Genomic DNA, 17,806 nt, shown 5'->3' with positions numbered 1-17,806 from the left:
TTTAGATCCAGTACAAGAAATTACCACAAGAGGGTGCTATATGCATTGCAAAAACAGCACTCGAGATGTCCAGCGGTCATTACATCCCTGTTTTTCCTCTTCTTCCGTTCGTTTTTGGTTTTATTTGCACTTGCAGTGGCTTCCTTCAACGGAGCGAAATGATTCTGAATATATGCATCCACTTTATTGCATTTTGTTTGCATTGTTTTCATACATATCATGACAACAGAGGAAGTGTTGCAGCTTGTAATATTATCTAAGTGGTCTGATTTACCAGTCTATGGCGAGGGAAACATCGAGAGCAAAATAATATAGTTTCCCTGTAGCAAACAGAAGGTATTTTTATTATTTTATAGAGTTTGTTTATAGAAGAAACTATAGTACAGGTGGATCGCTGACTGCATATTGCATTGTACATACCACGTTTTTAAAAGCAATGTAGATTGATAGACTCATGAGCAAGTGTACGTCATGAACTTCACTGTAGAAGGCTGTATAAAAAGTCCACATGGGTATTCTCGATGGTCTAAAATATTCCCTTTGTGAAGATAATAATGTATCGATCATTTTGTTCTTTTAATAGCTGTTTTGTACAGAGTTCAGTGGAGATGCCTTTTCTTTTGTTTGCTCACAGATTTAACAAAGGACGAATGAGGGTTCTGCATGCGTTTCACACTCCTTTACTTTCTTTTCATTGTAACTTCAATGAAGTTAATATTCACCTAACCGTAATATAAGTGAAGTATTTGACCAGAGTTGCCTGTTTGGAGAGTAGACACAGAAAGATGAACTTTGGCTACATTTTTTGCAACTTAGTATTACTAAATGCTACTCAAAACAATTGTTAACGTGTGCAACATGTGAAGCGGCAGTATGTCGTAGCGAATTATGTTCTGGACTACACTCTAGATACACAACTTATCTGTGTTGTTTTCAGGAACTTTATTTTTCTCTTTCTTTCAGACTACTTTAATTGCATTTGTGTAACTATATTACATGCAACATGTTAACCTTGAAGAAATGATGTCTGATGTTTATGAGTAAATACTTGCAGTTATATGACACTGTGCTCAGATGTCTTCTTGGTAATCACTAAATATGATTTGGAGATGCACTACATTGTACTATGCTAAATGTTCAGGTACTAAAGACAAGATTTTAATGGCAAAAACATAAAACCTTTGCTCATTTAACCCCTTTTTAATAATTATTATCAGAATCCCTGAAATGACACGTTTCCTGCTTTTTGTCTTTTAATGGCCATTATTACTCTTACCAGATGATGGTATTGCAGTGTGTCCAGTAACATAGAATTGCTGTATTGTAGGGCTGTGCGATATGACCAAAATCTCATATACCGATATAAGAATTCTATCGTCCCGATAACGATATAAATCACAAAAATGTAACATTTTCTGTAAATTCTGTGAATCTCGGGCAGCTCGACTTGCGTGAAGTGTTTCCAGCTGCGCGTCCTTTACCCGGAGTCGAGTGTTTTAACCGATGCATGAAACTATACATTTTTAGACATAAGTTGTAACAACCGCCGTTTTCTTTGTATTTATTACATGGCGTGCTGCGGGGAAAAGCCTATTCTAACGTTTGAGTCTAAGGTTTATTTTTTAGCACCTGGCGGCTCTTTTTTTTACTTCTCATCCGTGAATAATCTGCTTTTTCACGTGATTCAGTTTATTTTGAAAAGTCTCAACAGGATCTTGAGCTTTATTGTGAAAGGTTTATGTGGAACATGAACAAGCGGACACGCGATGGTGTTACCTTCATTGTTGCTAACCACAACGCATAAAAACAGGCGCTTGTCCATCCGTAGTGTGGTTACATTACATATAAGAGAAAGAGATAACTTTAAGAAATGAATGTAGCCACTACAGTGACCATCAACACGATGAAAAAATATTGCCGTAAACAGTTTCTTTTGCGACACCACGAAACAAATGATAGCGTAAAATGAAACGATAGATGTTTTTATATCATCATCCGATATATATCGTTATATATCGAACAGCCCTACAGTATTGTTATATAATTATCAATGTGTGGGTAATGGTATCATATCATATGCTGAACTGCTCTCACTTTAGACAGAAAATGAGTCTAAAGTGGATTGTGTTCGAAATTTCTTTATCAAAGCAAACCACTGTCTTTCCCTCTAGTTGGCCAGATGTTGCCAGTGTATAAACCTAACCATAAAAAATGCAATTTCAGTCCAGTAACTACAAGTTAAGGATGCTGTCAGCATTTGTTACTTAACAAGTATGTAAATTATTGAATCCACATTAAGCTAAAACATGAGACAATCTGTTGTGCAAGTGTTGGTGGTCACTGGTAGCATGGCAACTCTCACAATGACACTGGCATTGAATGTGGTGAGTTGCACAAGTTACTGAATCTTTAAATTTTAGTACAACCAGACGCACATACATTTTTCTCCTTCAAATGTTAGTGAAAACGTATTTTCTGCTGAGTGTGCTCATTTATTCTTTTCCTTTTAGAAAATAGAGCTATCCATCCATTTTCTCTGACCGTGATCTGAGAGGCAATAATTTATACATAATTCATGCTGAAGGATACATATTATAGGTGTGCCCAATAAATTAAAATTCTCAGATACATGTTTCATAGTAAACATAAAATGCATTGATGATAACTGTTATAAATGTGTACCCGAGATGGCGTACCAAGCCCTAAGTATGATGGAAGCAGGAGTGCTGATCGCGAGAGCAGCTGACCTGAAAGATAGGATCATGGCAAAGCTGGAAACCTGGATCCTCCGTAACTGGTTACCAAGACTCCATGAAGTACCCTCTGAAAGTCTACTAGAAGATGGAACTGCAGCATTACGGACAATCCCTACTGCAACCATCACTGAAACCAACCAGCTGATCTAGTCCACAGCAGTAGTGGTCACTGAGATGCTTGGCTACAAGATGAACAGGCACAAGGAGCAGTAACCTCCATGGAGAAGGAGATTAGAGGCTGAGGTCAAGGTAGCACAGAGGAAACTTAATCAAAAATTGGAGCTGCAGAAAGGTGCCTAAGAAATAGAGCAAGGTGCCCATACCTGAGCCTTGGAAACTGCCAAGCAAAGACTCACAGCCTTGGCCAGTTGATTGAAGAGGTACATCAGAGAGATAGAAGGTAGAAGAACAAACCAGCACTTCATCACAGAACCTTCTAACATTCTTCTTCTGGACAGCACCATCCCCAACATGTTTCACGCCTACTGGCTGAAGAAGCTGATTGCACTCTATAAGCGTTTGGCAGCTCAAATGAACCAGCTGCTAGTCAACAAGAGACACCCAGAATGCCTGACTGAAGCCTGGATAGTCCTGATCCTCAAGGAACTCCAGAAGGGACCAGTCCCATCCAACTACCAGTACCACATGGAAGCTCCTTTCAGGTATCATAGCGGCTAAGATGAACAGGCACATAAGCGGGGCACAGAAAGGAATTCGCAACAATACTAGAAGTGCAAAACACCAGTTCCTGGTAGACAGTCCAGTTGCCCAAGACTGAAAGACCAGACTGACCTACCACAGCACCACCTAGATTGACTACAAGAAAGCCAATGACTCAATGCCCCACACATGGATTCTGGAATGCCTAGAACTATACAAGATCAACAGGACCCTAAGAGCCTTCATCAGGAACTCAGTGGGGATGTGGCAAACAACACCAGAGGCCACCTTCAAGTCCATAGCATAGGTCACCATGAAGTGCAGGATCTACCAAGGAGATTCTCTGTCCCCACTGCTGTTCTGCTAAGTTTACATACAAATGGGTGGCTATCAATAGACCTCCTGTGGTATTGGTGCAAGAGGTCTGTGATAAACTTGAACCTCAACCCTTTCTTCTGCAATAGGCCTAGACTGATGGGGGCTTCCCATACTGTTTCTTCTTCACTCACCTCTTTTCACTCTATATGTGTTTATACACACATTTTAAGGGACTCGGGACATTTAATCATTAGTTATTCTTAAACTCTAGCTCTCTTCCACAGTGGGTATTTTGTCCTGCCTCCCTCTGCTCTCTTCTTTCCCCTCATCTCCATCCAGTCGCGGCAGATGGCTGCCCTTTCTTGAGCTTGGTTCTGCTGGAGGTTTCTTCCTGGTTAAATAAGAGTTTTTCCTTCCCACTGTCGCCAAGTGCTTGCTCACAGGGGGTCGTTTGATTGTTGGGGCTCTATTATTATATGTTCCTTAACTTCCAGTGCCTTGAGGTGACTGCTTAAAACTAAATTGGATTTTGAGAAGACCCGAGAAGATGGAGGTGTCATAGGAGGCACAGACTAGCAAATTCGTTCACCTTCACTTAAGGTTCAGTGCATCTTGTGACGGACTTGCCAAGATGGAAGGATCAAAACACTTGCTGTAGGGTGGTCAAACATCCATCCATCCATCCATCCATCAGGGTCTAGGTTATTGAGGCAGCAGTTTAAGCATAAAACCTCACTCTGCCCAACCACCTCCTCCAGCTCTTCTGGTGGGACATCAAAGCAATCCCAAGCCAGCTGAAAGACATCTCTGTGTCTAACATTTGAGTCCAAAATCTCCCAAAGATATTCAACTGGGTTAAACATCTGAATCACATCATTTTCATGCTCATCAAACCATTCGGTGAATCAATGTTCCACTCATGAACATCTGCATTCGTTGTGTTTCTCCACTGATTTACTCAGGATTTTCCTTTAATGTGTCTCCAGACTCCCTGTCACCAAACTCACATTGTTGCATTGTTACATAAACAATACCCTAGATCTCTGCTGATGAAATGAGAGCTGCTTTTGTCTCACCTCTTAATTTAACCACTAGGTGACAGATTCGCCCCATTAGTTTGCCAGAGCCTGCTTCGACTGTAAGAGTGCGAGTTCCTTAAAATGTGTCGTTTATACTGTAACACAGGGAATATTTACAACAGCGGATAAACAGCAGAGTCAGTTTCCACATATGAATGTAATTGCCATCTGGTGGTCATTCTTATTAAATGTAACTTGAATACTTGAAACATCCCCTTGCCCACATTATTCCTAAACCACAAGGAATAAATAAATAAAAGTGACAGCTTTACTTTACAGCAATGCCCTACACATTTGTTTAGCACACTCAGGAAAACTGTACCAAATAAATGTTTCATTATGAGTCAGTGACAGGGACAGGGGGAAAAAAGCTGCAAAGCTTTTGTTCATCACCTCATCGGAGCTGTTAATGTTGTGAACTCATTAAAGCGCTTTGGATGAAATTACCATAATGATGAATATGCATGTGGAACTGTTGTCTGCTTGATAGATGTGACAACTCGGTATCTATCACAAGGCTGAGTGACACACGGACACACGTACACAATAGCAAGTCGGCTTACACGCTGACACAAAGCACCCACACATAAACACACACACGCACACACAGTTCGTACAGACGTATACATCTAAACATGGAGGCAGTTCATTCTTGCTGCTGTGAGCAGAAGCTATCATCATTATCTTCATCATCATCACTTTCTGCAACACAATCCCCTGCCACATCACTTCAGGTCTTGCAGCTGTCTGACATTCAACCATATGGTGCGTGTGTGTGTCAGCGTATGTGAGCGTAAATGAGGGAATGTTTGAGAGCTGCAGTGACATAACTGGATGGATATGTGTGCGGAGACGTGCGGGGGTGGAGGAGAAAGACGGAGAAGCTCCCCTAATAAAAACAGAGGACAGAGTTCATTCATGGTCAAAAGATCGAGTACTTGTGATTTAAAGTGTCACGGCAATTTTTTCGGCCACCTGGAGGAAGAAGGTATAACACACACACACCAATCAGCCGCAACATTAACACCTCTGAAAGGTCAAGTGAAATTCATTGATCCACTTGTTACAAAACACCATGCTGCTGGGAAACCTCAAGCCCCGAGATCTGTTGTTGCACACCAAGCACACCCTCAGGCTGATAGGATGCAAAATCCCAGGACTATACACTACAGGACATATAAAGATAAGATCTTGCAGATGATTCTGTAACAGACAGATATATTGTATTATAAAGTGCATGTAGCATGAAAGATTTCCCGTCCTTGTGGTATGCATCTGTTATAGAAGGCTGCCTGTCCAGTGAGTGGTGCAGACGGTGGTCACATGATGTGAAACATTTTTTACAAGTTTCAAAGGTGTCCAGTTTGGAGCCAGTCACAGGCACAGAGACAGTTTTCTCTGATGCCGCAATAAAGTACACTGCACTCAACACAACTCACTGGTAAAAAAAGAAAATCTCCATCGTTTTCCTGCACACACAGAAGGATCTCAGCTTCCTTTGGGAGTAGAACCTGTTCACCCCCCTTTTTTTGTGCACAGCTTCTCTGTTTGTATTCCAGTTCAGCCTGCTGTCGATGTAGATGCCCGGGTACTTTGCGCTCCTCCGTCACATCAACATCCTGTTCCAGGACAGACAGGAGTCGTGATGCCTCGTCTTCCTTCTGAAGTCGATCACCACCTCTCTGGTCTGATTCACATTCAAAAGAAAATAATTCTTCCCACCCCGCTCCACAGAATAATCCAGTAGTGCTCTGTACTCCTCCTGCCCATCACGTAAGCATTCAACTGAATCGTCAGAGTATTTCTGTAGGTGGTGTGACCCAGAGTTAGACTGAAGGTCTGAAATAAATAAAGTTATTAACTGAGCATGTCCGCTAACGTCTTGTGGATGTGTTCTTTAAAGATCACAAATCCCCAAATATTTATTTATTTTTCTTGTTATCGTGATCTTGATTTGGCAAATTATAGTCTTGTGATGTTTTCAGAATACCTCCAGGCCATTTTCTCCCGATGATGAAGCAAATCTTATATAAAGATAATAAGAATTCCAATGTTGTTTAAATGACAACATTATTTGTGATGATAAGAAAATAAAAGTAGGAAAAATAATCACACGCTCCATTACATAAGAGTGTTTACTCGCTAGCTGAATAAGCCCCATGATTGACTGTCCAGCAAAATGACATTTTATCGCCACATTAATGAGATGTCTCACTGGTAAACGCGATCAGTGCCATAAAGCAAGCGCCAGTCATAACAAAGAGACGCACCACATCAAGCAAATTCTACTGACACAACCACAAGCATTTGAAGAAACAACCGGCACACTCAAGTGTTCACAGCCACTATTACTCATGAGATGATGACTTCATGCTAAGGCCACCAGAGGCCCTTTCCACACACCCACTCCTAATCCCGAAATACCTGCCCAGCAGCTTTAATTAACTGCTGTAGCACCCTGCCAAGCCAGACCCAGCCAGACCCCCCCACCTCCCTCTGCTCAGCACTTCTCAGCATCCTCGCCAGTGCATCCATTCCAAATAGAGCTGAAGCTTTATGGTCACAGTGAGCCAGAAAATCAGAGGAGAAAATAAACTCTAAATCACACATTCAGATGTAGCAGTGTAGGTTGAAGGTTTCTTGTACAGCCAGATCTAACACTGAAACATTCTGTCCTCCATTTTTGTCATGCCACCTGTGGTTATGCTGTGCTTTTTAAAGCTATCTGTTCTTGAGATCCACCTCCATTTATCCCCTTTAACAATATCTAAAAAACAAACTGAGTGGGAAGGCTGCAGAAAGCAAAAGAAAAAAAAAAGGCAGCATGATGAGAAAGGTAAATTGATGCCATAACTGATGCGCCTTCCTTTTTCTGAGTAAATAGTGCACGTTTCTCTGTGAGTAATAAATGCTTCATGGTTCTCTTTTCACGATTTAACACATGCAGCTGTTTCAACAAGCTTATTAATTTAAAGCTGCGCTATGTGTAGTAACAATTTGTGCAATGTGTGCAACTATATCTAATGCGGTAGGCGTCAGAAATAGCACTAAATTCATAAAGACTTACCACCTGATATGACAGACACATAGAATAACTGGAGCTTGCTGGGGAGTAAAAAAAAAATCGATAGGAGAGTTTCGACTTGGATTCATCAGGTGGACACACACATGACTTCCGTGTGCTGCACGTCTGCTATGCAGGCAGTTTGGTGGTGCAGTGGTTAGCATTGGTGGGTGCTGGGTTCAGAGCTAGTGTCACTTAAAAGAAACTGTTTTCTTGTATGCAGTCTTTAGAGACGCACAAATCAATATTTGTTCATAAGAAAACAAACTAGTGCATGCTAAGTATGCAAAACCAAAAGGCAAACACTGTTATTGGCATTGTTTGAACACAGCTCTGCATTAGCAGCTAAAGAGACTTTCTGAGGCTTAAACGTGGGAATATTGGACATAATAAGAGCAACAGCATAGCTTTGGTGTGTACAGAGTGGCAGGAAACATACAAGCTGGAGCACAGCGGTTGTATGCCTTCACCAACCAGGAGAGTTGCAAGCTTTTGCATATGTAAAAGCCTATCATTATTAGTATAGACATTAATCCACTGCAGCAAAAATAGTTCAAAATCAGAGGAAAAAAGGCTAAGTCGGCAATGTCTGGAAGTGTATTGTTGTTGGTTTTATATCCTAGTGACCACTGAATGATTCAAAATAACTGCCCAAACATGTCTGCAGGAATATCTCTCGATGGCAGCCAACGGATGAAAAATCAAGTCAAATGAAGTGCCAAAACTGCAGTTCCATTAACGACCACTTGAGGCTGAATCCAAAAGCGAGACAATCTCCGTAGACTCCCATGAACCACTTCGATTTAAAATGAATGTTAACATTGTGGCAAACATCACGGTGCAAAAAAACAGGGGAACTGCTCCCAGAATTCTGAAATACCTCTACCAGAGGTAGAACCAAGGACAAGAGTGTTTTTCACATCGTTTAAGGTCTTTAACAGATGAAAAAGATTGACGTATAATATTATTTTACTGCAAAAGTGGTTAAATTGACGGACATTATAATATAAATATCATTATGTTATGATATTAATTTAATTTAAAAGAAAAACTGCAAATTAATGCCAAGCCAAGTGGAAGATGCTACACCTGGACTCAATTTCATAATAAAGTGTCTGATTCATTCCAAATTGCCTGTGACAGTAGGTATAGGGCTCTGTCTGAAGAAAAAAAACACAGAATGTGAATTTTCAGGTGGAAATTTAAACTAAGGTGATACATGGATTCATTCAGGTTTTGTTGGGATTACTCCAGAAGCACCAATTTGGGTTTGCTAGAAAGGTCTGATTAATTGAGCAATATGTGTGTACACATAGCACAGCACACTTAGGATAAAAAGCAAGGAAATTTATGCTTGGTCAAATTTTTCTTTGTTGTAACAATACGTTTTTGCAATATATCTTATATCAATGGAAAACCTGTTTATTTCCTTTAAATGTAAGGAGAACACATTTGTAGGTTGAGCAGCAGAGCTGAGTATGTGGGTTGCCTCACAGAGCTGCCAGGATGCCTGCCATGACTGCCCTTCCCCATCAGGCCCATTCACGCTGGTGTCGGCAGCATGTACACTGAAACCTGAACATGTAAGGGAACATTATGTTCAGCGATGAGTCCAGATTCTGCCTACAGGAGTTGGTTTGTACGGTTAAAGTATGGAGAGGATATGGCGAATGCTATGCTGACTGCTGCACTGACAGGGTAGCAGCTTTTGGTGGAGGCAGTGTGATGGTGTGGGGCGGCATCTCCCTCACTGGAAAAACAACTTGTCATCATTGGAGGAAATCTCAATGCATGGAGATGAGATTCTGCTACCAGTGGCAATCCCACATCTCCACAGTCTGGGACCAAACTGTCCTCGAAATGACAATGCTCGATCCCACAGAGCAGGGTTTATCGGAGACGAATGACCTGCCAGCAGTCCTGACCTTTTAAACCATTATCAGACTAATACACATCCAAGAGGAAGTATTTTTATTTATTAGTTTTTTATTTATCATTAATCATCGGATATGTGGTCTGTGTGTTGCACCCACACCACGTGCTAGCTCGTAGTGTTAGCTCATATCTTAGTACTCCATCTTTTCACCCAAGCAGGGTAAGCTCTGACTCTATAAAACATGAAAGGGGAAGAAATGCTAATAGTTAAGCTTCAGACTGCAGAGTCACCGCAGCTCCATCCACCTTTTACACTATAAAAGGTGTTTCCCTTCTAGAAGGACTTTGGTATGACCTCTTAAGGGCAAAACTTGAACTTTGGCCACCATAGTTAAATAGTTAGACAAGTCAAGCAAAACATTTGGAGATGCAATAAAAGTCTCTCCTTGCTTCTTGAAATACACTGTTGTGTGAAGTGAAAAGATTGCGAGCAGAGCAGTGGACTAACGTTAGGCTTACTTCATTTAATTCAGGTTTAATGTAAGTACGAATGTAAATGACAATACTGCAGTTTCATGGCTTCTAACAAATTTTGTCTTCTTTCGTCCTCAGGAGGACAGCAATTCAAAACTCCAAAAGTGCTACTAAATTGACTTGACTTTGTTTGGTCTAAAGCAACCATGTTTGCATGACTCAATCTTGTATTTGTCTGCCTCAATAACAATTCTTGATAAAAGCAAAGGAAGAAAAAAAGTTTGTCGGAAGCACGATGAAATGTTTTTGTTGATGAATCACTGCATCAGCCACTTGTCTCGCAGATCCAGCTTTAATCTTGAAGCCCCCCGCCCTTCATTCGCATTAGAAACACTGAGCTCGAGCTTGTTCTTGCATTTGAATGCAGTATGTATGTTTGGCAATTAATCACACTTGCTTTCTGCTCGCGCTATCGTCACAGAAGCTGGAGCCGCTCCTGGTGAGCATATGCTATATTCAGATCCACATACAAAGGCACAAATGATTGGTGGAGCTTCACATCTTAACATCAGCGTCTGAGCTAGATGTGTACCTTTTTCCTTACGAAAAAATACATATCCATCTTTGTTGTTTGTTTGTTGTTTAGCCGAAGCCCCCAAATCCTATCACAGCATGTCCACATCCTGGCCAACCCCCAGCTTGCCTCTTCCCACGCCCCCTACCCTATGTGGAGCTGGAAATCAAAAACATAACAACTAAATGTCTCCTCAGGACAATCAGCTTTATTTCTGGTGAGGAAATGTTCTGAGCGCATTCGTGTGCACGTGTGGCGGGGGCGGGCGGTGTGATTGAGAGGCAGCAGAGGAGTACTGTGTGCACTTATATGTGTATAGGTGTATGTGTCTACGTGCCCTTATGTGCGTGCTTGAATAGGGTCCAACTCCAAAGCACTTGTTCTACTGCAGGGTGTTGTGATGTCATCCTCCCACCTCTCCGCTGTGTTTTCGCACCAGTGTGAGTTACTGCGCTCTAGTTCTCTTTGTGGGGAAATGTATTTGTGCATACAGTGCCAAGCGGGAGGTATTTTGAACTTGCATTTTGTCAGTGTGTTTTAATGCATATCTTAGAAGAGTTTTCTGTACAAGAAAACCCCCAGGACTCCAAGGATCATGGTGCTGACAACCCACCAGCTTCTTTACCATATGCACAGACAGAGACTAATTTATACGTAGTAGATTTCTCATACTGGCAATACAGTTTTCATCAAGCATGAATAATAACAGCCCAGCAGCCCATGGGATCGGCCTGTCGGTAGGTTTAAGATTGCGTTAAGAGCAGAGAAAGTTCTAGCCTTTTAGGGGCCCTTGCAAGATTCTGTTTGGGGGCCCCTATTTTGTAAAAGTACAATGGAAGAGAAGGAGTTCAAACCCTTTAAGATGATCAAAAGAAAACCGGCTAGATTTGTGAATCTAAAATTCAATGATCTTTGGCGCACCCAAACAATTTAAAGCCGCAGAAAATAACAATAATAAAAGGTAACAAAAACAATGTTCGTCTATGTTTCCTCAAAAAATGATTACAGATTTCAACACAAAAAATTAATATGCAAACAACAGCACAAAAGAAAAAAACCTGTTGCCACAGCCTGAGGGGCACTGGGCCCACTCACTTCAGTAATGTTAGTTTCAATTATCAAAATAAGTATGTTTATTGAGTTATCACAGGGAGAGTCTGACCAGTAAAAACTGGCCATTTCACACTGACCAATGCATGCTAAATGTGAGCAAGCACGTCAGGGTTCAGTAGAGGATGAAGAAACTCTGCTATATGACATATCATATGAGGCATTGACACGATGTTTAACTTGTTTGGAGATTTGGTTGCACTGAACTTGCCTGACTTCTCTGTTTATGTGATATGTGCACAGTCTCAGTTGGAAATAAACCCATTCATCATGGGAACTGTTAACAAATAGGTCACCTGTAATTAATGGATGTGTTTTTCTTGCAGTTTCTGGCTGCACAGAATGAGTGTACGAGTAATGAAACAAGTAGTATAACAAATTACTTTCTCCTGGAAGTAATAAAGTAATGTACTGCATTACTTTTAAGAAAAGTGTTCTGTTTAATAAATGACTTTTTTGAATAATGACTCTCATCAGTTCATAGCCCTACTGACGAATTGGACACAGGCCACAGTATCTTTGTCTTCTTTGTAGCTTAGTTTTGTTTATATCCTACATTTAATTGTTAATCACAGAAGTGCCTCACTAAACACTTGAAGGGGCTTAGCTGGCTACAAATAAAGACAGGAAATTTTAATTATCCCCAAATATGGAAGGCTGAACAAGCCGCTTGGGGTCTCCCTTGTGGCTTCAACTTGTTCCTGTCATGCATATACTACAACAATACTGAATGCTCATATTAAACATGGTTAAACTTGTAAATAGCGAGGTCAGTGAAAGTCAGTGTGTAATCCCTTGGAGGCAAATGCTTACACTTCAGACTGCTCAAAAGTTTCAGACGGTCTTTTTTTTTTTTTTTTTCCCGTTTTTTTAGTTGCTGTGAATGAAAGTATTCTAAATAAATCTGGTTTCAGTCCAAGAATAAACAGATGGACCTTGAAGTTAGCATACTAGCTCCCTTTAAGAACTGTGGAAGACAGAAAAACAAAAGATTTAAAGATTTTTAAATTCTGTTGCTGTTGCTTACCTCAAAACTAAAAGCATGAATAAATTTGAAAGTTAATAATGAAGCAAAAAACTTGCCTTATTTTAAGGCATATTTAATAGATTCTGCCTCTAGCACATAAATGGCGCAATATGCGTAAAATATACACAAGATAAATAATAACTAAGTCTCCATTAGTCTTGTCTCTGTTATGTTTGTTTTAGAAAGTGACACCTAACGTGACAGAAGGACTTTTGAAGTGTTTGCAATAAAGTTACTTGCACAGAGCTTCTAGTATGCATTCTGCTTCTAACTAATTACTACTGAACTAAATGCTGCAGGCTACAGACTCCAACAGATGTATTGGTAAGACTTTAACATCCGTAGATTTAAGATTTACTATATAATTTTCCCAAACTTAGTTATCATGTTAAAGTCCGTAGTGTTAGTATGACAACTTTAAAAAACTGGCAAACTTTGAATGACAGTACAAGAAAAGACAAATCCAAGCATAATTGTTGAGACGTGATAAACAACATCAGCATTTCTGTGTGATAGTAAAGAAATTGTTCTTTCTCTGATGGGATCATTGTACCAAATTCAGTTGTTGATTGACTTCCTGTTTGGTAGTTTTACTTCAGAATGTTTGGTTTTAAATGTGTTGTGAAGTTTTTGTTTGGGGGTGTCTTTAACTCGTCGTTAACAAGAGAATATTTCAGCTACGTACAAGAAACTTGCTAGAGAATCAGAAACAAATGTGAGATTGTTTTCCCTTATAAATCGTGAAGTTTTTAATGTACAGTTTTCTATGTACAACATTCACAGACCCTATGTAAAAGAGTTTGAAGGAGGAAAGGAAGACAACTTTCTGTGTTGCTCCTACTGGCCGAGGTGAAGTCATGACAGTAAAACATTTCACTCATCTGTAAATACACAAACATCTGCTGGAAGAATTTAGACAGCCAGTCCCAGAGGACACAGTTTTAATATTAACTGGACACTGTAAAATAAATATTTGGGATATATTCTTGATTGGTCATAAAATTTTGCTCAACTTCTAGTGTCACCACTCAGCCAATAAGCTTGGGGTCACTGATGCTAATAAGCAAGCGTTACCATAATAATAATCAGATTTTAATAATTATATATTATTATATGATTAATATCAGCATGCTACAACACTAGTCAATCTAAGAAAAGGAAAATTAAAAAGAATGAAAAAGTTAATTTTTGTTCCTTATTTCAAAGAGATAAACTGTATTTGTTACATGCAAAGAGAAATGTTTTAAGTCCCTGTTTGTTTTGGTGTTTGCTTGTTATTGTTTATAACTCATGAAAATCAGAAACCCTGTATCTCATATTACTAGAATATTTCATACTGAACTTTAATAACTTATTTAAAACTTTATGAATACCGCTCAACCAAAGTCATAGGGAAGATGTGCTGACTGTTACTGAGATCCTCCACAACAACAGTTAGCCACATATAATCACTCCTGAAAAATTGGATTATTGGCACAGAGCTGAAAGTAACCAGAAGAGAAGGAAAAGGTGCATACGCAACAGGGATGACTGCAGCCTTGGGACTATGGTCGAGAAAAGTCCAACCTGGGAGAGCATCACGGCAAGTGGACTGAGGCTGGTTTTACTGCATCAACAGACGCCATGCAGAGACATCTTCAGGAAATTAGCTACAACTTTTGCAGTCCTAATATTAAGACACTCCTTAACAACATCAGATATGTCTTACTCCTAAGGGTGAAAGACACATTGAATTTAATTATAAGGAACATGGCATACATGTGCTCAAAATGTGCACAAATGTTAAAGTGGGTGAAGTGTTTTACTCACTTTCAAAGTAGCGATTGGAGAGAATATTATCAATAGCCCCTCCCCTCCTGTCTTTCTGAAACGGCTGCCACTCAGCCAAATAAATGGCCCTAGCAGTTTATACAATGACATTATACAACAAAGCGCTAATTGCACACACACTCCAATCAAGAAACACTGGTTTCCACTCATGTAAAACAAGCGCATCAAATTCTGCCTATTTTCAGAGCCACTGTCTGCATTACGCCCCTTAGTAAAGGAGACAAAAGAGCCAGTGTGTGTGAAAAGAACTTGCCGCTTTCCTCGTGTCAATCTCTGTTAGTGTAGGAGCACCATTTGAGTGGAACTTCGTGAATGGGACCCATTCTTTTCATTCCTCTGCTTCCAGGGGTAACGGGGTAAGGAATTCCACCGCTGTCCTTTTCTGGGTTCACTCTTCACTACTTGACATCTTAATATGACTCAGACGTGTAATAATTGCATGCTGCAGTCTTGGCATCAGATATGATAATGTGTAGTGATGCAAAGAGCATGCTGTAATAAAGACTGAGCTCCAAAAAGCACCACGTATCTGATCTGTGACTTACTCCATTGTATTGCTTTGTACTGAATGTAAGTTTTGGTTGCGAAAGTAACTTTTATATTCATTTTTATAAGCATAAAATAAAATAAAAAAAGGTGATTATCAGTGTAACTCCATAGGATGAAGGTTCCTGGTCTGAATCTGTTGGTGCTCCAAGTGTATAGAATAAAGCACTGCATGATTTTATGGTTGAAATGCAAATTGTACTGTAACATACTTCAAGTGGTCAGTAAGAGTAAAGGACACGTGAAAAATAAAGAGGCTACTTTAGACACTCCTTAAGAATAAAAACAAATTGTGGACAAGTAATACTGTGCTACTTTTCTACAAAATGTACTATATTTATTAGTATATGTAGTAGGCTATATGGACAAAAGCCACCTACACATGGCACAGATGCTTGGCATGTAAAACTTACATGCATCGGCTCCACCATGAAGCTCCCAGCACACAGGTTTTGTGCTACTGTTAATACCCGCTAGTGGCAACTCTGCTCAAGAGGTCTTGGGTTTTTGTAAACGCTTCCACTTTGCAATAATATGACCTCCAGCTGATTGTGGAATATCTATGAGGGAAGAAATGTCATGAGCTGACTTGTTGCAGTTGATGCATCCTATGACAGTAGCACACTCAAAGTCAGTCAGCTCTTTAGAGCAACCCATTATTTCACAAATGTTTGCAAAGGCAGATTTAACGACTTCATAAACCTGTAGAAATGGGACTGAAAACACTTGACTTTAAAGATTAAGCCCAGTGTTTCTTTCCATATAATGTATTTGTATCAAATGTGGAATTGGAACATAATAACTTATTTATACCAATAATACAAACACAATAACTGTCTGTTACGTACTGTATATAATTAATATGTAACTGGGACATTCCAAGGATTTGGCTTCACTGTCCCAGTTCACAGTTTGGACCTATATGCGTACCATATCTGCAATATGTTATACACTGTACTTTTCATTGTTTATTTATTTATACTAATGCTCCAAATTTCAAATAAAAATGTAATTTTAAATTAAATCCCTTTTGCTGTGCAGATCTATGCAGATAAGTGGAAAAAGGGGAAATGCGGAAGTAAAATACGCTGAATCACAGTGACATCGGTAATGACATGTCAGCTATGGTGTGATGATGACTGTCAATTGCATTATAAAATTTGGTTTTCCCATTACTTGTTTTGTATAAACAACTTAGGAGAAGATATTGAAATCAATGTCAGGCTTAAAAAGTATTGGATTTTTACATCTCTGTGGCATAACATAGTAAATACAATACTTTTTTAAATTATAAGGTAGATAAAGTATGGCTAAAATAAAATGACAGCTATAGAGTGCTGTTCCTCTTCACTGTCCTTCTAAATTCAGTTACATACTCAAAGAAAATTAGCAGGAAATTACGTTTAGACAGCTAGAAATGTCAGCAGTTGTTTGTTAGACACACAATCTCTCCACATCAGGACTCTATGTTTTCAGAAGCACCGATAACTTCCCCTCTGCTCTGCATGACTGCTGTTCTAATGAAGGCAGAAGTTACATTGGTCACATTTATTCTCATAAATACACTCGCTTCTCAGCTGTATAGAATTCATAATAACACCTGTAGATGAATTGATTATTTTCTTCTGCTTAAGTATCTGATGCTTTACTATTTTACTGGTATAACGAGCAGTGAATCTTGTTGCTGATGTGTCTTTTCAATTCTTTAATCCAAACTCAATTACATTCTGCAGCTAACCCAATTAGACTACTTGAACTAATCCCGAGGGAGCACTTTTTCACCAGAGAACAATACAAACCGCCCACACAAATATCCGCCCCATGACAGAACGGGGTGGGTAGTGTTAAGACCCACAGAGTTACAGGAATAGAGCAGTTTTAATGACAGTAATCGCTTTTCCTTTGTCTCTATTAGATTTTTATGTCATCCTGGATGACATTTTACAATAATGGATGCACATATGGAAAGTAGAAATGAAAGGAAAGGCTGAGCTAACTGGGGAGAAAATGACTAAATGAAGATGAGAATGTGAACTGCTGCCACTAGAACCGCATTTATTAACTGCAGAGGAGAAAAGACAGGCTGGGGACAGAGAATACAGAATAAGTTTGTGACTATTCACAGGTGATTATGTGGGTGAGAGTTGAAATCTTGTGTCTTTCACCCACTCTTCACATTGGTACCTGCTGAGCTACTTTAATTAGGGCAATGCTCTTTCTCTTATCTAATTAAAAATTTAAGAAGAAATAAATAATGCAGTGTTTTTGAAGAAAGTAGGGACTTTTTTAATGTGGCTGCAATATCGTTCTAAATCTTTTGCCGCAGTGGTGGATGTGATTTGCTAATAGGCTACACTCTACAGGATTTCTGGTTATTAAGCTCGAGGCTGCTCAAACAACATCACAGAACTCTTCTCAAAGTTGCCAAATATTCTGGGGTGGTAGGAAATACGTTCACTTATGTGCTGTGTTTCAAGCACAAATCCCATTAAT

Source organism: Diplotaxodon limnothrissa, linkage group LG15, assembly GCF_057381915.1.
Source record: "Diplotaxodon limnothrissa isolate DT_005_m linkage group LG15, D_limnothrissa_male_GT1.1, whole genome shotgun sequence".
Taxonomy (NCBI): Eukaryota; Metazoa; Chordata; class Actinopteri; order Cichliformes; family Cichlidae; genus Diplotaxodon; species Diplotaxodon limnothrissa.
This window is presented reverse-complemented; position numbering follows the sequence as displayed.